The sequence below is a fragment of the Bufo gargarizans genome, chromosome 4 (genome assembly GCF_014858855.1).
Source record: "Bufo gargarizans isolate SCDJY-AF-19 chromosome 4, ASM1485885v1, whole genome shotgun sequence".
In the NCBI taxonomy this organism is placed as follows: Eukaryota; Metazoa; Chordata; class Amphibia; order Anura; family Bufonidae; genus Bufo; species Bufo gargarizans.
In genome coordinates, this window is record NC_058083.1 from 506,679,463 (window position 1) to 506,702,366 (window position 22,904).

Genomic DNA, 22,904 nt, shown 5'->3' on the forward strand with positions numbered 1-22,904 from the left:
GGCCACTCATTCGTTTTCTGGGGGCCTTGTGGGCGGATGTTCGGCAAAATGTGCGACAGTTGGGGTTTGACTGTGAGGTGGCTGTGGTGAGCTGGATCGGGCGTCGAGGTATGTTGTGGGGTAGTTTACTGCAGGAGGTACATCGTCATGCCAGGTTGGATAGGGCCCCGGATGTGCTAGTGTTGCACGTGGGGGCAATGACTTAGGTGTTCGCTCCTGCAGAGAATTGATTCGGGACATCCGGTTTGATTTTTTACGTTTGTGGTCCCTTTTCCCGTCCATGGTCACTGTGTGGTTGGACATTGTGCCAAGGAAATCCTGGAGGGAGGCTAGATCTGTGGATAGATTGAATAGGGCCAGGATCAAGTTAAATCGGGTGATTGGGCGATTTTGTGCCAGGCATGGGGCAGTATCGGTGCGGCACCCTGAGTTGGAATCGGGGACCGGAGGTTTCTGGAGAGAGGATGGGGTCCATCTTAATGCTGTGGGCATTGATCTGTGGTCGCTGGATTTGCAAGGAGGAGTTGAAAGAGCTCTCCATGTGTGGCGGAACGCGAGAGCTTGAGGATTGGAGTCAAGCTGTGCGTTGTTGGCAGGGGGAGGTCATAGAAGCTGGGGCTACTGGATGGTACAGGTGAATGAGAGGGCCTCAATGGTGGGGCTGGACTCTCAGAGTTGAGGCACCTGGTTGGCTTAGTGTGGCGTCCTTCAGTGGGTGTCCCCGAGCTTGTGGTACGCGGCTGGGGGCAAGATGGAATTGCCGTGGTAGTTTTTGGTCGGTTAAGGTGCATTTAGGCGGCTTCTACGACCTCCCTCGTCAGTTCTAAGTCAAAGGGCTATGTCATTATCATTATAATTATTTATATTATGTTATTTATATTATTTAATAAAAAACGGCTGCTGTGTCCGATTTAATCCGAAAAGTGGCTGCGTGTGGTTATTTGGGATGGTGAGAGGGTTGGATGGGTTAGTTTAACGAGTGGTTGAGGGCCCGAGCTTAGCCAATAACCCTACTCATGTTAATTGTCATGATTTTCCTGTATAAATCGTTGGTTGTTACGATAAAAAATGTCAGTTAACTATATCATATAGGAGACACACACAGTGATATTTGAGAAGTGAAATGAAGTTTATTGGATTTACAGAAAGTGTGCTATAATTGTTTAAACAAAATTAGGCAGGTGCATAAATTTGGGCACCACAAAAAAGAAATTAAATCAATATTTAGTAGATCCTCCTTTTGCAGAAATGACAGCCTCTAAACGCTTCCTGTAGGTTCCAATGAGAGTCTGGATTCTGGTTGAAGGTATTATGGACCATTCCTCTTTACAAAACATCTTTAGTTCATTCAGGTTTGATGGCTTCCGAGCATGGACAGCTCTCTGTAAGTCACACCACAGATTTTCAATTATATTCAGGTCTGGGGACTGAGATGGCCATTCCAGAACGTTGTACTTCTTCCTCTGCATAAATGCCTTAGTGGATTTTGAGCAGTGTTTAGGGTCGTTGTCTTGTTGAAAGATCCAGCCCCGGCGCAGCTTCAGCTTTGTAACTGATTCCTGGACATTGGTCTCCAGAATCTGCTGATACTGAGTGGAATCCATGTGTCCATCAACTTTGACAAGATTCCCAGTCCCTGCACTGGCCACACAGCCCCACAGCATGATGGAACTACCACCATATTTTACTGTAGGTAGCAGGTATTTTTCTTGGAATGCTGTGTTCTTTTTCCTCCATGCATAACGCCCCTTGTTATGGCCAAATAACTCAATTTTAGTTTCATCAGTCCACAGCATCAGTCCAGAATGAAGCTGGCTTGTCCAAATGTGCTTTAGCCCACCTCAAGCGGCACTTTTTGTGCTGTGGGCGGAGAAAATGCTTCCTCTGCATCACTCTCGCATACAGCATCTCCTTGTGTAAAGTGCGCCGAATGGTTGAACGATGCACAGTGACTCCATCTGCAGCAAGATGATGTTGTAGGTCTTGGGTGCTGGTCTGTGGGTTGACTCTGACTGTTGACTCACCATTCGTCGCTTCTGTCTATCCAAGATTTTTCTTGGTCTGCCACTTCGAGCCTTAACTTGAACTGAGCCTGTGGTCTTCCATTTCCTCAATATGTTCCTAAATGTGGAAACAGACAGCTGAAATCTCTGAGACAGCTTTCTGTATCCTTCCCCTAAACCATGATGGTGAACAATCTTTGTCTTCAGGTCATTTGAGAGTTGTTTTGAGACCCCCATGTTGCTACTCTTCAGAGAAAATTAAAAGAGGAGGGAAACTTACAATTGACCCCCTTAAATACTCTTTCTCATAATTGGATTCACCTGTGTATGTAGGTCAGGGGTCACTGAGCTTACCAAGCCAATTTGAGTTCCAATAATTAGTTCTAAAGGTTTTGGAATCAATAAAATGACAACAACAGTGCCCAAATGTATGCACCTGCCTAATTTTGTTTAAACAATTATAGCACACTTTCTGTAAATCCAATAAACTTCATTTCACTTCTCAAATATCACTGTGTGTGTCTCCTATATGATATATTTAACTGACATTTTTTATCGTAACAACCAACGATTTATACAGGAAAATCATGACGATTAACAAGGTTGCCCAAACTTTCGCATCCCACTGTAAGTGGCGTTGCCACAGCAAAAGGGCCAAACGGTAATCCATAGCAAAAGTTGCTATAAAATCTTGTAAGATGGTGGATTTCCAACCCTCTTACAAGTAGGATGTTGTAAAACCCCAGATGCAGGCCTAATGCCCAGGAATGGCAGCATACTGTGTCATGCGCAGCAGCACGCACCTCACAGGCAGTAGTCATACTTGAGCCTACTGCAGGGAAGCAAAGTTATTAATATTTGGCAGTAGCCTCACATCATCTACAGGAAGCTATCTAGAGAAAATTCATTTACAATAGCATAATGTACAAAGCTAAGAAGATTTTCAGTTGTCACCAAGGGCATCCCTGCTATGCAAAGGCCTAGCCATATTCTGCCCAATGCTGGATCACTCAGAAACCTTCAAGAATTCACATGGGAAATGTTTTTCAGCAGAGTACCCCTTTAATGAAGTTCATTGTCTTAACTACAGTGGCAGAAATTATGATACTATTCCATGAGCAATGTTGTTTCTGAACCTGCACAGCTTTACTGTCCTTTGGGAATATCTGTAGTAAAATACAATAATCGCGGCCTCTCATACATTCAGCGTCTATGTGACAGTAAATGTTTCCATTCTCATTCATATGTCGCGTTCATTTTACAGTGATGAAGGTTCTACATCTTGTGAAAGACAATCACTGACCCCCTCCTCCCGGTAAATTCCCTGGAAACAATGGCCCGTGTTCCAATTAACGCTATGAGGTAAATGAGTCCTGGATAATTATATGTGCATAATGTTTCATAATGACTCGCAGAAAACACACAATTCTCAGCGACCTTTCATAGCAATGTAAAGATTGACCCTTTGTTACAGCGGGGCCTCGGACTGGGGTCGACCAGCCTCTGCTTCATCAGCACCCTCTTCGTCATCCCAGCTTTACCTTTTTGACCTCGGCGGCAGTGAAGAGGTTAATGCCTCTTTTTTTTTTAAGTAGGCCTTTAATGAAATTTTCATAATTGGGAACAATTTATTATGACCAATAATCGTGTGCCTGAACTTTGGGAAGTTAAGTGAGTAGTTTAAATTAATGGTAGAGGTAAGTGTCACTGCATCCGCAGTTCAATAATCATAGACATTTTGATTAGGATGTGCTTAATTATGATAACTAACGGGCCTAGTGATGAGGGCAAAACTGCTGTTGCCTTCATATAATGGGCTAGTTATTTTATAATTAACTTCTACCAGGGAGATCCTGGCTCAAGCAATCTTACAATCAAATTGCTCAGTAGGCAGTTTCTCCGGCTGTAATTGCCATAAACCAATTTTTTTGCAATGTTTTTATCTGGCATACAATTGGTTCTAAATCGGCCATAGAGAAATACCTAAGTATTGCAATCAACTAGCTATCCACGTAGCGGTCAGTGGCATTTAGAATCTAATATTTATCTCAATGAGCCTAAATGATAGAGACGTGAATGCAAATTGCACATTCCATTGCTCGATCACGATAACAAGTCATAATATTATTGCCTAAAAAGTACAGACGGCTTAGTAATTACCAATATCATTTTTCTTATTGCGGAGGTGAGAATATCCAGTTTTGGTGAAAATGGGAAGAAGCTGCAGAGTTGGAAACTGAGTTTTAGAAAGTGTGTGTGTTTTTTTTTTTATGGAATAAAAGAAATATCAAAAAAGAAGTCAAAATACATCTAAATAAAAAATAAGAAAATTAATCGAAATGAAAGTGTACACTATGTATGATAAACACACACAACATTTAAATAAATGTAAATTTAAAATGAGAAAAAATAGGAATGCAACAAATGATAATAATAGGTATAACATGAATAAAATAATGTAAAGTGTAAAATGAATAAAATAAAGTATAAAAGTAATAAAAATAATGTAAAGTATATAAGTAATAATATAATGTAAAATATAAAAGTAATAAAATAAAGTATAAAAGTATTAAGTTAATGGAAAGTATAAAAGTAATAGAATAATATAAAGCATAAGAATAATAAATATCGCAAATCATTTACACAATGCATGTTTAATTTTTGTAGTTCTCCCTGGCTTTTAGATCTGTTTACCCTTATAGACCCTTTGATATCACCCCTGTTTTTGCTGCCCTATGTAAAAAAAACTAAAAAACAATGTCTTGACTGATTATACTACACATAAAACAGTTTCAATGAACGGCAAGAGTCACAACAAGTAAATATGCTGATTTTTAAACGCCGGTATCACATCTCCGACTGAGTTCCTTTTGATATGGCTTTTGGCATAGAGAAACTGCAACGTGATGATGTCACTTTGATCTGCCAAACCGTGATCAATACAAATAAAGTTGGTTGTCTATTGGATGTTGACCCTATTTTATGTGAACATGAATGAAGTCTTCAAAGAATAAAACATCAATGGCTTTAATAACAAACACACACTTTAACGTACATCAAATAACGCTGGAATAAAGGGGACTCAAACTAGTGTTGAACTCGAAGAGAGAAAGAGAGGTAAAAAAAAAAACTGAAAAACAAAGGATTAAAATTTAAAAAAAAATGTGTAATCTAAGCTCTGCTGGAAAATGTAAAAGTTATCGCTGTACAAAGAACCTCTGGAACGGCCTCCCTTCCAAAATTTCTATTGCACTCTCTGCTGTTACTTGTGCATGGCAGTAGCAGCATCTTTGTATTATACGAACAGTCTGCTTCATAATCAAATACCATCTGTCGCTACATCTGAACTTGTTTTCAACATCTGTGCGTTCTGGTCTTAACAAAGCTTTAAAAACCAATTCAAAAACTTTCACAGATCACTGACTAAATATGTATGTTTCCCATTTTTCATGTTAGCTTAAAATATTCCTTCAGTACGAACATATTTCCCCCACCGCCCCGGTCTGACCACCGCCAAATATCCACCCCCCCCTACTTCCTCTCCTCTTCCTCGCCTTGACTGGGGATTGTAAAAAGATACGTGTGGACTAGTTGCTTTAATAAAGCTTATTTTCTAATGGCCTTAAGCAGCCAAGTGTGAAAGAGGGACACTTGCTTAGACACCAAAAGGACCAATCACGCTGTCTTCTTTGGTGCCAACAGAGTCCCTATTCGCCAATGAGGAAGCCGAAATTTGATCAGCAACCCTACCGCAATTACTCAAAATGACGCTATGGATAAAAACTACAACCAAGGGGAGAATCAACTCTATAGCTTGTACGCTGCTTAAGTGTGTTTAAGCAAATGGTGAAGTCAAATTATGAGTGCCCCCCAGGGAGAACTGGCTACGTAGTCACTTTGAACTGGCTTCCATAGGTCTTTTGTAGAACTTGTAGCCAGACTACTGGCAGATGCTGTTGACCGGTTTCGCTGATGTATAGACATCAGTTACAGAACACTAAAAAAATATATATATATGAGAAAATAAAACGAAAAAAAAATAAAAATTATAATAAGATAGAATTACATTTTTAATTTAGTGAAGGCAGTTGGGCTAAAATGATAGCTTTTCGCTAAAACCATTAAACTGGCCTGCCTAATGAAGTAGACGACTGGAACACTGGATGCTGATGAGATGTCGTTGGTTCCAAGTTTACAGGATGGCGAGTGAAGGCAAGCATGGCATCGAATCCTCCCTCTGTAGTTGTATAATGAATCCGGGATGGCACAGAGAGGGGAAAGTGATATTCTACAAATACTTCTCCGTACAGAAGCCCAGGCGCATGGAATTAATTCTCCCCGTCTCCAATCTTGATTTTGGAAAGCACTTTTTTTTTCTTTTTTCTTTTTTTATTTTGATAATGAGTACCGAAAAGCAATGCGCTGACGATAAATGGCTCTCACGGGGCTTGCAACGTTCAAGGTGTGTTATAAAGTCATCGTCCTAGGCAATGGGAAGGGGAGACGTAATCACTAATTGAATCTACTGTAAGATTCCAGCATAAACAATGTTCTATTTATACCAGGGCTCAAGGTACGGAGGCTCTTAAAGGTGCACAGCCTATCATTTCGGCTTCCTTAGGTCACTGCACAGCAGAAGGAAAATCAGCTATAGGTCAATGTAATAATACCCTTTGGGCTACCTAATGGATGCATTATGAGAGGCACGACCCTTGTGGAGAATAATTACTTTTTCTATCCCCTCTACAAGGGACAGAAATGCAAAAATAATTTTTTCTAATAAGAGATTAAAACTTGACCCTGTAAAATGTCAATAAATGCCATTATTAAAATAAGGGGAAAACGTTAAATGACATTTAATTAAACAAGGTTGAGGCTGCATTACCAGACACAGCCCATGGACAAGGGTGGCGCTGCTACTAGAAGGAAAAAAAAAAGTTTTTATCTTCTAATCTCATGCAAACACTTTAATGGGTTTGGCTACTTTTTGGTTACGGTTGACCAATGTGTATATAAGATGATTATATGGCACTTACTAATGTAGCCTTTGTCAGTATTCTGTTTTAATGGTTATTCTGTTTACCGCTATTTCCTAAGGTATGTCGCATTGTTGGCAAAACCTCTGTGCGATCCTGTCCTTAAAGTGGAGGGTCATGTGACCAGACACATCACTCCTCCATTCAAACACATTGCATCTGCTCCAAGTTCCTAACAGTGAAAGTGCTGGTGGCAGGAGGAGTGTCGGATTTGGATGGAGGAGACATCACATGGAGTTGATTTGCTTGGTCACATGACCCTCCATCAGAAGCCATTTTATGAACAGGACCTCTTTCTGAATAACACAAAAGACTTAGCAAACAAGGGGGCATATCCTGAAATATAGAAAATGGTGCAAAATTTAAACAAAGGATATATAAGGGCCCTTTTACACTTGCGTTGTCCGGATCCGGCGTGTACTCCACTTGCTGGAATTACACGCCGGATCCGGAAAAACGCAAGTGTACTGAAAGCATTTGAAGACGGAGCCGTCTTCAAAATGCGTTCAGTGTTACTATGGCAGCCAGGACGCTATTAATGTCCTGGTTGCCGTAGTAGGAGCGGGGGAGCGGTATACTTACAGTCCGTGTTGCTCCCGGGGCGCTCCAGAATGACGTCAGAGCGCCCCGTGCGCATGGATGACGTGTTCCATGTGATCACGTGATCCATGCGCTTGGGGCGCCCTGACGTCACTCTGGAGCGCCCGGGGAGCCGCACGGACAGTAAGTATGCTGCTCCCCACTACACTTTACCATGGCTGCCAGGACTTTAGCGTCCCGGCAGCCATGGTAACCACTCTAAAAAAGCTAAACGTCAGATCCGGCAATGCGCCGAAACGACGTTTAGCTTAAGGCCGGATCCGGATCAATGCCTTTCAATTGGCATTAAATCCGGATCCGGCCTTGCGGCAAGTCTTCAGGATTTTTGGCCGGAGCAAAAAGCGCAGCATGCTGTGGTATTTTCTCCGGCCAAAAAACGTTCCGTTCCGGAACTGAAGACATCCTGATGCATCCTGAACGGATTTCTCTCCATTCAGAATGCATTAGGATAATCCTGATCAGGATTCTTCCGGTATAGAGCCCCGACGACGGAACTCTATGCCGGATCCGGACAACGCAAGTGTGAAAGGGCCCTTAGTATGTTCTATATTGTACTCTTAGGTTTGTTTCACAGTTCAGTTTTCACCTCCAGCAGGCTGCTCTGGCAATGCAGGATGCAAAAGTGTGAGGGATAAGAATCCATTTTGTATAAACATGTCCTCCATCTTGTGCATATGTGGAAAATTACCAAGCCAGCTGTGAAGGATGAGGAGGGAAGGGGGGTTTCTGTGAATAAACCAATGTCACCGCCAGACATTTGAGAAGCTCTGACAGACGTTCTTCGGAACCTCCTGCCTGAGGTTCTTTTGTTTTGTTTTATCATCTCGTTTCCCTCTCTCAGCTGTCATCTAGTTACACTGATTGCATCCCTTTAAATCCCCTCCCATACTGCATCACTTTGCGGTTTATACAACTTCCTGGAGTATGCTGATGCTAGAAGCTGTTACTACTGCATCCACAAGATAAGTCTGTTTTCTTTATTTCTGTTTGCCTGTGGGCTTGATCCTAGGTGACCCTGACTCCCTCCGTATTAAGTGTAGGGAGCTGGTGGTCGTGTCCCCTCACTATTATAGGGTGTTCAGGTGCATACAGTCGAGGAACGAGGTGTCACGACCCTTGGTCATGGTCGTGACTCTTGTGGCCGCATGCAGTTGCCTGCGGTCTTGGTGTTGTTGTCAATCACAGGTGAGGGCTATAGTATGTTGCCTTACCTGTGGTTGCCGCTGACAACATTGGGTATGTGGCAGCAGAGCAGCCTGAGCGGTGCTAGGCAGCTTGCTGCAGTAGGCATGCGGTTGCACCTGGCAACCTCTCCTATAGGTGTGCCTTTTATCGGTGTGCACGGGGTGTTATATGTGTTGTGTGCACGTCCCCTTTAAGTTGATGTCTTCCCTTCCCTGGTGTTGGAAGGGTTAACTTCCTTCCTAGTGTGTGTGTGTGTGTGTGCACTCGGTGTGTCTGACTGTGGGTGTGGCTACTTGGCCCTATAAAGCCTCAGTGGAAGGCAGTAGTCAGAGAGGGTGCTTCAGCCATGCTTGCTGGAGACATCCTCCTGGTTATTTACCATCTGCCAGCGAGGGCCACCCTGGTGGTCATAAAACTTTGTGTCTGGTGTTAGTTTATGGTTTATGTGTTATTGCAGCATATGGTTTACTGGGTTCCCGTGTGATGTCTGTTGTGTGCTGTGTCCTTGGTGTTGGTTGTGGATAACAGCACTTGTACGTAGGTTCCAGGTTGTGTGTCTGTGGCAGGTAAGTGTGGTACTAGTCTCACTTACCTGTCAATGCCATATGTCTGTTTATGTTTCCCCTTTCTATGTAGCTTGGCCAGTGAGACTCCTGTTCTACCGTGTCTAGGAGGAACGGGTCGTCTTACCCTGCTCCTAGTCCAGGGCCACCCTGAGGGCGAGCAGGAATATCAGGTTCCGGAGTATGAGCCCTCCTACCTTCAGGGTTGGCTCATACGGATAGGAGACAGGGTCAGAATTAGGGATGTGTAGGAGGTGACCAGCTCCCTAATTCTCTGTCCTGGCCTTGCAGCGACTCCATCTGCTGATACCGCACGGCTGAGGGTTTTCCCCATCCGCAGCCGTGACACGAGGGTATGCAATTTTCTACCATTGAGATTTTTGCATAGGCTGAGCAGTAAGGGAGAGAGCTAGGGCTCTTACAGGGCTTACCCTCCTGTTCCTTAGTTTTGGATCAAGTCAGTCGGATCTTCATTTGTGTCTTCTAGTTTTCTGTAACACCATCCGTGACATTATAAACCGCCAAAACCGTCTCAAGCATGGATCCGGTTTCACTTTTGACTGAACGCATGCAGGGTATTTCATTGGAGGTAGCAGATCTCCGTAAAACTGTAAATCAGTTTCAGGTGACCGGTTCAGCTTGCGTTCATGGAGTTTGTTCTGAGCCTAAGATCTCACTCCCGGATACGTTCTCCGGGGGTAGTGAGAATTTTGTTCATTTTAGAGAGGCTTGCAAACTCCATTTTCGCCTACTTCCCCATTCCTCTGGTGATGAGGAGCGGAGGGTGGGGATCATCATCTCACTGCTCAGGGATAACGCTCAGTCTTGGGCCTTTTCGCTGCCGGTGGGGGCTGCCCCTCCGTTCAGTGGATGAATTTTTTTTAGCCTTGGGTCAGATATATGATGATCTGGATCGTATTACTCTGGCTGAGTCTAGACTACGTCTTTTATGCCAGGGTAAACAGTCCGCAGAGATATACTGTTCAGAATTTCGGAGATGGGCAGCTGATACTGGTTGGAATGATGCTGCACTCCGAAGTCAATTTTGCCATGGTCTTTCAGAGGGATTGAAAGATGCATTCGCCTTTCATGAGAGACCTATCTCTTTGGAGTCTGCCATGTCTCGGTCCGTTCGTATTGACAGGCGTCTTAGAGAGAGAGGACAGATCACTCCTTCCTGTCATACTCAGACGGTCTCATTCAGTGCGCAGGGGTCTCAGTCTCTCTCAATCCCTTCTGAGCAGGAACCCATGCAGCTGGGTTTGCTTGCCTCTGACAATAGAAGATTCAGCTCTCAGAGGAGGGTTTGTTTTTGTTGTGGAGGTATAAATCATTTGGCAAATGTTTGTCCCTCTAGGAGATTCAGGCAGTTTTTTGAGAGTAATAAAGAAACAAAAAGAAAAAAATCCTCTAAAAACGTTCCATTTGTTACTATTGGCAAGGTTGATGCGGAAATTGAATGTTTTCTGTTTGCTTGTAGTTCCCGTTTTGTCCTACCTGCCAGGGTGGCGCTAGAGAGCAAGAACATTTTTTGTGAGATTTTTGTAGATAGTGGAGCAGCTGTCAATCTCATTGATAATCAATTTGCTATAACACATGGTTTCCAGGTATGCACTTTGGGAAAGGATATACCTGTTTTTGCTATTGATTCCACTCCACTTTCTCATAAATCGTTAAAGGGCATAGTTCACAATATCCGTTTGATTGTGAGTGATACTCATGTTGAGGATGTGTCATGTTTCGTCCTAAGCGAGTTGCTCACTGATATGACTAGAAAGGGGGTAGATTTTTCCTTCTGGTCGGTAGAGGCGAGTAAGGCCTTTTCTAGTATCAAGGAGAGTTTTGCTTCCGCTCCCATCTTGGTACAACCTGATATCTCTCTGCCCTTCATAGTTGAGGTGGACGCTTCTGAAGTGGGTGTGGGTGCGGTCTTGTCTCAGGGTCCCTCTCCTGCCAAATGGCGACCGTGTGCCTTTTTTTCGAAGAAACTCTCCTCCGCAGAGAGAAATTACGATGTGGGAGATAGGGAGTTGTTGGCCATCAAGTTAGCTTTTGAGGAATGGCGCCATTGGCTAGAGGGAGCCAGACACCCTATTACCGTGTTTACCGACCATAAGAATCTGGCCTACTTGGAATCGGCCAAGCGTCTGAACCCGAGACAGGCCAGATGGTCTTTGTTCTTTTCAAGGTTTAATTTTGTTGTCACGTTCCGCCCTGGGGTTAAGAATGTGAAGGCGGATGCCCTGTCACGTTGTTTTCCGGGAGGGGGGAACTTTGAAGACCCGGGTCCCATTTTGGCTAAAGGGGTGGTTGTGTCTGCTCTTTATCCTGAATTGGAGGCAGAGGTTCAGGCAGCCCAGGCAGAGGCTCCTGATCTTTGTCCTCCTGGGAGGTTGTTTGTGCCTCTCACTTTACGACACAAGGTTTATAAGGAGCACCACGATACTGTCCTTGCTGGGCACCCGGGGGGTAGAGCCATAGTGGATCTCATTGCTCGGAGATTCTGGTGGCCGACTCTTCGTAAGTCGGTTGAGGGTTTTGTGGCAGCCTGCGAGACCTGCGCTCGTGCCAAAGTCCCTCATTCACGGCCATCAGGTCCTCTTCTTCCGTTACCCACTCCTTCCCGTCCATGGATTTCATTACAGACCTGCCTCGCTCCTCGGGGAAGACGGTGATTCTGGTGGTGGTGGACCGTTTTAGCAAAATGGCGCATTTTGTTCCTTTTCCTGGCTTGCCCAATGCTAAAATGCTGGCGCAGGCATTTATTGATCACATTGTCAAACTGCATGGTATCCCTTCAGACATAGTCTCTGATAGGGGCACGCAGTTTGTTTCCAGATTCTGGAAGGTCTTCTGTTCTCGCTTGGGGGTTCGGTTGTCATTCTCTTCTGCTTTCCACCCGCAGTCGAATGGCCAGACAGAGCGCGTCAATCAGAATCTGGAGACTTATCTGCGTTGTTTTGTAGCGGAGAATCAGGAGGATTGGTGTTCTTTTCTCTCCCTTGCTGAGTTTGCTTTAAATAACCGTCGTCAGGAGTTCTCTGATAAGTCACCATTTTTTGGTGCATATGGGTTTCATCCGTAGTTTGGGACATTCTCTGGAGAAGGGGCTTCTGGTCTACCTGATGAGGAGAGATTCTCCTCGTCTTTGTCATCTATTTGGCAAAAGATTCAGGATAATCTAAAGGGCATGAGTGAGAGATATAAGCGTGTGGCGGATAAGAGACGTGTGCCTGGTTGGGACCTGAATGTTGGTGATTTGGTATGGTTGTCTACTAAGAATATCAAATTAAAGGTTTCCTCCTGGAAGTTGGGTCCTAAGTTTATTGGGCCTTACAAAATCTTGTCCGTCATCAATCCCGTTGCCTACCGTCTTGATCTTCCTCAGACTTGGAAGATCCATAATAATTTTCACAAGTCCCTATTAAAGCCTTATGTTCAACCCACTGTACCCTCCTCTTTGCCTCCTTCTCCGATTGTGGTTGATGGTAATCTTGAATTTCAGGTCTCTAGGATTGTGGATTCCCGTGTTGTCCGCGGTTCTCTCCAGTACCTCGTTCATTGGGAGGGTTATGGTCCTGAGGAGAGGATGTGGGTCCCAGTGACGGACATTAAGGCCACTCGTCTCATCAGGGCTTTCCATAGGTCCCATCCTGAGAAGGTGGGCTCTGAGTGTCCCGAGTCCACTCGTAGAAGGAGGGGTACTGTCACTGCCAGACATTTGAGAAGCTCTGACAGACGTTCTTCGGAACCTCCTGCCTGAGGTTCTTTTGTTTTGTTTTATCATCTCGTTTCCCTCTCTCAGCTGTCATCTAGTTACACTGATTGCATCCCTTTAAATCCCCTCCAATACTGCATCACTTTGCGGTTTATACAACTTCCTGGAGTGTGCTGATGCTAGAAGCTGTTACTACCGCATCAACAAGATAAGTCTGTTTTTTTTATTTCTGTTTGCCTGTGGGCTTGATCCTAGGTGACCCTGACTCCCTCTGTATTAAGTGTAGGGAGCTGGTGGTCGTGTCCCCTCACTATTATAGGGTGTTCAGGTGCATACAGTCGAGGAACGAGGGTATGCAATTTTCTACCATTGAGATTTTTGCATAGGCTGAGCAGTAAGGGAGAGAGCTAGGGCTCTTACAGGGCTTACCCTCCTGTTCCTTAGTTTTGGATCAAGTCAGTCGGATCTTCATTTGTGTCTTCTAGTTTTCTGTAACACCATCCGTGACAACCAAATGTTCTAGCTAAAAGGCCAAGATAAGCAGCTCCCTCGCTCCCCTTATCAGAGTTTGACATACAAGAGAGAGTTATGTTCTTTCTGAGTTTCGGGATGTACTGCTGAAGAATGTTAACTTTGAGATAAGATGATGCTGAAACTTTTTAATTATTAGAATTCTGTTAGTATAGTGCGGAAGTATTGCCTTTTATGCATTTGTCTATGATTATCTGTAGTGTTATAAAGATGTATGCTTGTCTGGAATAAAGGAGAGAAAATCTGATTCAGCAGTGTGTCTGTGTCAGCTCTCTGAGCGCTCATAAGGATACTTCAATTGGGATCCTTACAATCATAGAGAAGGGGGTTTTGCCCCAACAAAACCATATCTGCCGGCCACATTCACTACAATGGGGACCGATGGCCATCCGTTGCAACCCGGCAGACATGCAGAGAAGCGGCTGGACGAAGATCGATTTGTCCGTCGGCTTCTCAGCATATTTGCTAGGTTGCGGCTGGATCGTCGCCGGTCCCCATTATAATCTGGAAGTGCCGGAATACAGAAATATTCAGGAACAGCCTGCTTGATCTAAAGAACACAACTGTGAAACAGGCCTAACATACCCAATGATCAACAGTAACCAGAAAGTGGTCAACCCCTTTAACCTTTAGCCATAGGTGTAACCATAGGGGTCGCCACAGTAGAATTTGCTACCATGCCCCTAAGCACATTATAAGGGAATATTTTTGTACTGGCACACATTATAAAGGGGAATTTTAGTATTGACACACATTATAAGGGGGTATACTTATACTGGCACATGTTATAAGGGGGTATTTTGTAGTGGCAAACATTATAAGGGGGCATTTTGTACTGCCACACGTTATAAGGGGGTATTTTCTACTGGAACACATTATAAGGGGTATTTTTGTACTGGTACACATTATAAGGGGGTATTTTTGTAGTGGCACACATATGGGGGTATTTTAGTACTGGCAGACTTTATAAGGAGTTATTTTTTGTTCTGAATTATTACTATTTGTGGGACTTTTTTTGGAGCACTATTACTGTGGGGGGCACCCTGGCACAGTATCAACTTAGCTCAAATTTTTTTGGGGGGGGGAACATTATGTTTATGACACTATTAGGGCTGTTTCACACGAGCGAGTCCATTGCGGGAATCACGCTCCGTGTGTGAGTGTGATCCACTGCTCTGAACGTGCAGGAGCGCACGGCATTATCATGATTTATAATGCTACTGTATGTGCCTCTGCTTGACCTTATTTCTACAGAATCATACTGACAGCTTTATGTCACTATGATTCTGTAGAAATAAGGTCAAGCAGAGACACATAGCATTATAAATCATGATAATGCCGTCCGCTCCTTCAAGTCCAGAGCGGAGGATCACACTCACACACGGAGCGTGATTCCCGCAATGGACTCGCTCGTGTGAAACAGCCTTTAGTGTCAGGGACACTATTTGCTGTGCACAGTTATTTTTTAGGGCACTGTGTGCCAATAATTATTGAAGGGGGCACTATCTGTGTGGTTCTAGTATTTTAAAGGGGACTTTTTCTGCAGTATAGTATTGGGGAGCACAGCGGGCAGAGTATTGGGGGTGGCAAAATGGGGTGTTCAAAAGGTGGGAGGATGATGGAAAAGTAGGAAACTAAGATGTCTATATGTCAAACTCTGCAGAGACAAGAGATGGCTGAAAGAAATCTTCATGGCGGTCATAAGCTTCTAGCAGCAATGGGGCATTGCCATTATACCTAGAGTCTCTGCTCTCTCTGCAACTTCCCTCCCTACTTTGATTGACAGGGCAAGGCGTGATGACATTTTCAGTGCCTGGCCCTGTCAATCAAAGTGGAGAGGGGCGCAGCAGTTGCAGAGAGAGCTGAGCCTCTAGAAGTTAGGGCAACGCCCCTGTTGTTCCTAGAGGCTTATTTGCATATATTAAAACATCGTTTTTCTCAGCACTGCGGGCACATATGAACATGGGACCAACACAGATTCCTTCAGCTGCCAAGTGCACATGCAACAGGTCAGCCAGTTTCATAGGTAAAAATCTGCTGAAAGATGTGCTTTAAAAAAAAAATCCTTACCACATTCCAATATGGGAACCACTTTAAGATGAACTCTCTAATCTATTGACTTTGACAAAATATTAACTTAATTGTTTTACAGACCTAGTACTTCTTCCAGGGGTTGGTCCGACCTCTGCTCCTTTCATAGGGAGCTCAGAATCTTTTTTTTAGGGCAACTCATTCTTAGAAAATACCGAGCCCAGTGATGAGCTGATCACTGGAGGTCCCACTGCCAATTTACTGCTATACCCAGACGTAGCATAGGAGAAATGTATGACGCCTGGTCGAATAATAATGCCCCATTCCAGTCGCCCTTGAATCTGGCTACTAGAGCAGGATCCCAAGTTAGGGAACCCTCTTCATTACTTCCATCTGCTCTAATAGAACATATGTTCACTTGATTACTAACATTGTATGGGCAGTTACTATGCAACTGGCTTTGACTATTACCCTACTTGGCCTAGTTAATAAGGGTGGAGTTTCTAATTGTTGAGTCTTTATATATCCAGGCCTCACTCTATTCTAGTTGCCGGATATAGCATTTGCTATGCACATTTTCTTCCAGATATTTTGTGTCTTGTTCTGTATTCCGGGATCTTTAGTTCCCCAATTTTATCTTGTTCTAGTCTGGAGTTTTTTTTTATATGTTGTGGGGATTCGCTCTGGTAGACAGGACAAGCAGACGCAGTATAAAGGCAAAGACCAGTTTGTAACTCAAAAACTTCAGTGTTTTATTCACACTTTGGTGTGCGTTCACACCTAGACAGGTCATACAGCAAAAACTGTCACCTTTTATCCTGGGTATTAATCCACACCCAGTCGGCATAGCACAGGACAGAGCAGTCCTACCAGATTAAGGCCTTCCAGCCTGGCACAAGGCTCAGATTCCACAGACATTGCCAGAGCTCCAAGTCAGAGAGAGATCATCACCACCACCTGACACTGCTATCTGTTTTTTATAGGCCTCTCAAAACCCGGCCTGGAACATGGGGATTAGTCACCCACCCAGCACTTTGGCTACTCCCAGTAAGAGCCGTCCCAGATCAGCTATTACAGCTATACTAAATAGCAAGGTGTCAAACTGCAAATGCTGCTGACACATGAAAACTTGCTCTCACTCCACCAAGGCCAGGAACCTCAGTGACACACACTATCTACCTGTATGCCATACATCTTCCATCCACTCCATATTTGACATTTATCACCCGGTTGCTGTTATCGATTAGCGAGTTTATAGTAAGTAGTACCTTGTTTTCTGCCAGTATTGATACCTGCTTCATATACCTTCTTTTTTCTACCATTCAATTATTGTGCAATTTAGCCCTACTGTAAATCCTGTGATATCTAAGTACAATGAGACACAGTTACAAATAGGTGACTGCTATAGGTGGAGTTCTGCAGACTTGTGCACAATCGGCATCCTAACGGGTTGTAGGGTGGGTGTGGGGGGTGTATAGGGATGACTTTACAACTGTCAAACCCACCATCAGTACTTATGCAAGGTAGTGAACAGGGTGAGAGAAAGGAACCCACTAGGGGAGCATCTGCAGTTTCTTTTCACACCCTAGTGGAAAGTGGCACTTCCATTAGAACGTGAAAAGGCAGTGCATCAACTGGACACGGTTAAAGGAGTTGATTGAGAACACTGCAGTCCAGTAAACAAAGCCTGGAGTGTTGCCGCTGGAGCAGGGGGGATTTACCAGGTAAGTAATGCATCTGTTGTTTTTTCTTGCCACCCCTCTCACTCAGCAAAATTTTGTGCAATTGCGAACATCTAATTGGCAACACCAATCCGTACATTTCATACTAGTATCTGTGCAGGATCTAACTGCTGGGTGACCAGGATGTGGTTCTTACCTTTTTTATCCAGTAATGTGAGTGGGCTCTCAAGTTAAAATGTGTAAAAAATGTATTTGAAAAATTAAAAACTTCAGCAATAATGATAAAAACGCAAAGAGTAGACTCGTATGTTGAATTGTAAACCCCTCCAGTAGAGGGTTAATCATGAGTAAGACGTTACTGAGACTATAATGACAGGAGTTAGATGGGTCATTGATCTGTGTGTTATTATAGCAGCTCAGATGCCTACGAGAGGCCCTGGAACAATGGGCAGATAGACCTTTTGCCCCCTCGTTCCTTGCAAATGAGTCCATTGTTAGCACAAAGAGCCACTTCTAGCTGGCATACTTGTAATATCTTGCACTATCCTTCGGTCTTAACAAGAAGCACATGCATCACACAAGTACTATTCCCCATGGGGTTTACCATTCCTTCATCCAAGCGGCAGCCAGGCACACTGAGAATTCCTGGTATGATGACAAATCTCTTAGCATTCCATCCACCATTCATTGGCTCGCTCTCCTAGGACAACTGTGTCTACAAGATCTTATTCTTAATGAGTCTTTAGACTACAATGGATGCCTGATATATTGTACCTTAAATATATCTGTGTTGATAAGTTCATGAATAGAAGGCATTCGCTCAAAGGTCACATTTGTTTCAAGTTGTCTACTACAGAAAAAAAAATGCTCTATCAGATAAGATCCAGCTTTATAATAAAAAAAAAGAGAATACCAAGCCGTAAAAAACACAAGATTTATATTGCTGGCATGTTCCAGTCGTTAGCTGGCTGTCACTCAGTGCACGACTCTTTCCTAGACCATATGATATTTCTTTAGGGATCTGCAATAAATTTGTTTTGGCCTTAAAGGGTTATTCCCATTTAAGAAACTAAAGGTTTTTTTTGTTTAAAGGGAACCTGTCATCAACGTTATGCTGCCCTTACTAACGGCAGAATAAAGTAGAGACAGGTGAGTCGATTTCAGCGGTCTGTCATTTAAAAGTTAAAAGTAAGTGGTTGCCGAGAACCAACATCACAATAATTGCAGACTGGGCCTGGAAAAGAGTCACGGCCGCCTGAGAAGAGTCATGGTTATTCATGAATTCCTGCTCTCCTGCCCACCTGCTGATGACTGACAGTCTTCTACCTAGTTTTCTCCCTTTCTCTCAAGGAGAGAACTGCCAATCATCAGTAGATGGGTGAGAGAGCAGGAGATTATGAATAACCATGACTCTTCTCAAGTAGATTTGACTCATTTTAAGGCCTGTGCTGCAATGATTATGATGCTGGTTCTCAGCAACCACTTACTTTTAGCCCATGAGTGACACACCGCTGAAATCAGCATTTCTGTCATTATTTTATGCTGCCCTCAGTGAGGTCAGCATGAAGTTGATGACAGGTTCCCTTTAATAAAAAGTTATCCAATTTTTCACTATAGTTCCTCTTAATTTTCAAGAGCTCTTCTTGCTGTCATCATTAGAGAACTTTAAAGTAGTTCTCCAGGCTACAGATATTGATGGCTTATCCTCAGGATAGGTCATCAATATAAGATTGGCGGGGGTCCCACAGCCGACACTCCCACCTATCAGCTGTTTCGGGCAGCAGTGTAGCCGTACTGAAGCACAGCTCTCGTTCACTTGAAGGGAGCTGAGCTGCAGTACCCTGGGATGGCCATAACACAGTGAGCGGAGCTGTGTGATTGTATAGGTACCGGCTCTGTGGCTGCAGGACAGCTCCTATCCTGAGGGCAGCTCATTAGTATCTGAAGCCTGGAGAACCGCTTTAATGTTTATTTCCAGTGAACACAAATCTGCCCTGGTCATGTGTTGGACACACAGGTACATGTCTCGTTACAGTGCCGTTGTCGGGGCTGTGTCTTGTAAAAATGACCAGGATAGATTTTTAAGCACTAAACAGCAAACAGAGGTCTTAAATACTGCAAGGATGCGGCCGGCATCCTCCTAGCTGAAAGAGGTACTGAGCGCTGATCGCAATTTATCCGTGCTCAGATAGTTTGGGCTGGACTTAGGTCCGCTATTTAAACAGGCAGCCTGCTGGCCATAGGTTGCCTGTGAATGGTCTTGCTACCCTCATCAGCATTTTTGTATTGTGCCTTCTGTGTGTTTTGGACCTCGGCTCTGTTTTTGACCTTGACCTTGGGACCTCCCTGGAATTGACGTGACCTCTTGGCTTCAGACTCCGGATTGTGTTTTGACTTTGTTATCGGACTGCTCCCTGTGTACCTGCGTGACCTCCTGGCTTTGACCTTGGCTTGTCTTACTCTGTTACGGTACTTTTGTTATTTTCTTAGGCCCCTGCACATATCTACGCGAGGGACTGCCGCCAAGTTGTACGCCGTTGGTTAGCATGGGCCGTGCAGGTAGGCAGGGACAGAGGTGGGGTGGAGTTTAGGGCTGCAATTATCCCTACCCTCTGTCGTGGCAATTGTATAATTCTTCATTGAAGAGGTTTTCACACCATGACAACCCCTGTGCTACATTATTGCTCTATTTAAAAAAAAAATATAGACATATCATGTCATAGTAACATATCAAAGGTTTTGATCGATGAGGGGCTGAGTGCTAAGCATGGTCTCCTCCTCGCTCCTGAAGATGGGCTCAGTATAAAGTCTATGAGCCCATCAACAGTCCTTCTCCAGCAGCGAGGACAGACAATCGTCTATGTAAGCGTCTCTATTTCCTCGTTTTATCGATCAGCGGGGGTTTTAGGATTCAGACTTTTGATTGGAAAGTGTAAATACACTTTAAGATATTGGAGATCTACTCAAGATGTCAGAGATATACCAGTAGTTCCAGGTCGCTTGAAAAGATTTAAAAGGGGTTGAAATTTAAATTTACTATGCTAGATTATCCATTTATAGCCCTCCTATTCTTCCTGGACAGTGAACGGACTCAAGGATTACTTGTAAGTGTGGTTATGGGGATCACTTATCCCTACAGAGAAAAGACAGAGTAGAAGAAAAAGGGACCATTATTTTAAAGGGGTTTCCCAGGATTAAAGAAGCATGGCTTATGTCTTCCAAAACCTTCTGCCCACAGATTGTATGTGGTATTGCAGTTCAGTTCCATTGACTTCAATAGAGCTCAGTTGCACTACCAGACATTACGCATGGATGTGTGTGGTGCTGTTTCCAGAAGAAAACATCCATGTTTTTTAATCCTGGGCAACTCCGTAAAAATAATTGTCACTTTTCCCTCTTGTCTATCACTTTTTGTCTTTTCACTGTGGGGATCAATGATCCCTATGGCCTGCATTTGAAGTTATCCCTGAGTATATCCCATGTCTGGTAAGAACAGGAAAGCTATAGACTAATAATTTGGCATACTAGTATACTATTATTCGTAACTGAATACTTCTTACCAAATTTAATGGACCTCCAGCGTCAACAAAAGCCATAAAAAATCTTAGATTCCAATTATCCAATCCCAGATGGTCTGTACTAAAGTTTCTGCATCCATACCGGACTAACTGGTGTTCCAGAATGTTATTGTACTGCTGCTTTGACCTCTGCTTTGGAGGAATGATCCAGATTTTATACTACTGCAAGGGTTCAATTTGAAAACAGTGACTAAGATATAGCCAAAGCTAGCAAGAAGCACTGATATATCTTGAGATATACTTCTTATAAGCAGATGGTACAATGGTAGCAGGTAATGCGGGTGCTATGGGGCCCTGCAACCAATGAGGACAATCTTTATTTAGAGGTACGGTGCTGTTAGTGATTAAAGGGGAACCATAGAATCGAGGAAACAACAAAGTGGAGGTCAAAATAATTGTAAGTTGTCTTGATTACACTTGCTGCTGAAGGTAGTTATGGTGAAGTGGGAACCCATTCCATATTTTAATATGGGACCCCCACAGTTACTAGCCATGGCCCTACGTAGGGTAAGCTATGTTTGGCCAAACGACAGTCTAACAGCCAACAGACTAAAGTGTATGAGGAGCTCCCAACTCCCCCGAAGCACGGTTGCCAACCGGAATCTTTCTTTTTACTGGACAAATTTAAAAAAAATTAAGGACAGAAGACATTTTTTATGGATAAACTGGAAAATCATAATAAATAATAAAAATGATAAATACAATGTCTACATGTCTATAGCCCATTATACTGATAAGAACGCATTAACAGTATTAATTGTAAACTTTGAAATAATAATAATTAACACAAAAATAACCTGCTCAAGTACCATCAGCCTCAAAAAAGTCATAGACACTTTTTTTTTCACAGACACAGGGCAAAAGTTGCCTATGGACTGTCCAGGAATTTCTGGACGGTTGGCAACCCTGCCCAGCAGATGATGCATGCACACTTTTAAATTCAACACGGATCCTATTGTTATCCTGGGAAATAAGCCACCACCAGAGGTGTTGGGCAGTGGCCTCCTCATCTCTGTCCATTGAAAACACCCTTGATGTGCATGAAGAGTTGGTAGAGATAGCTATCCATCAAATGATTATTTGGACAGCAGCTATTGAAGGTGTATGGGCACCTTAAAAGTACTGTAAGAGGTTCTATTGGAGAGTAATTGTCCATGTCTATTTTCTATCTTTCTTAGTATACATTACCTTTCTGCATGGGCAGATTGCTTTGAGCCAAGGTTTCTACATAAATGTTGGTGTCACTTTAAACATAATAAGATTGTGGGTTTTGTAAATCAAGGCCAAGATCTCACTTATTGGTAATTCTAGATCCCTAGTCTCTGTTCTCCAGGCAGACACAGATAATGGAGAACAAACAGCTTCCCTTTCTAGATAGCATTAGGGAAGAGTAGAAAGCCGGGGAAGGTAGCGGCACTGTCATGTTAACTGAAAGCTCAGAGATAAGGAGGCTGCGTGGTCGACTTTGCTTACCTCATGAAGCAATGAATCTTTGATGAAGATATCTAACCTGTACTTTCTGAGCAATTTAATTCAATTAAAAATAAAGTGATCTCTATTCAGTGAGCTGGTAATGTAGATGGACAGAATAATCTGGATCCACCAGTCTACATATAGACAACTGCAAGAACATTGAACCCTTACTGAAATTTCTAATGAAATGCAAATAATGTATTTCCACTTGATAGAGATATGGGGACTTCAGAGAAAGGGGGCCACCTCTTTGCTTTTTGGTGGCAAGAATCTAATAACATTTCCTGTCTCCAGAAGAACTAAAAATTGGCCTAAACATGACAGAAAGGAGTTGTCCAGTTGGATCTTGGCTATGAGACCCACACTCTTCTGTGTATGCCACTGCTAATATAGACGAAAATCACGATACATTGAATTGTGAAAATAATTCTGCCCATTTATGACAAATTAGTTAATTTAAGTGATGAATAAGCAAATGTTTTTGACCAGTGAAAGTTCTTCCAA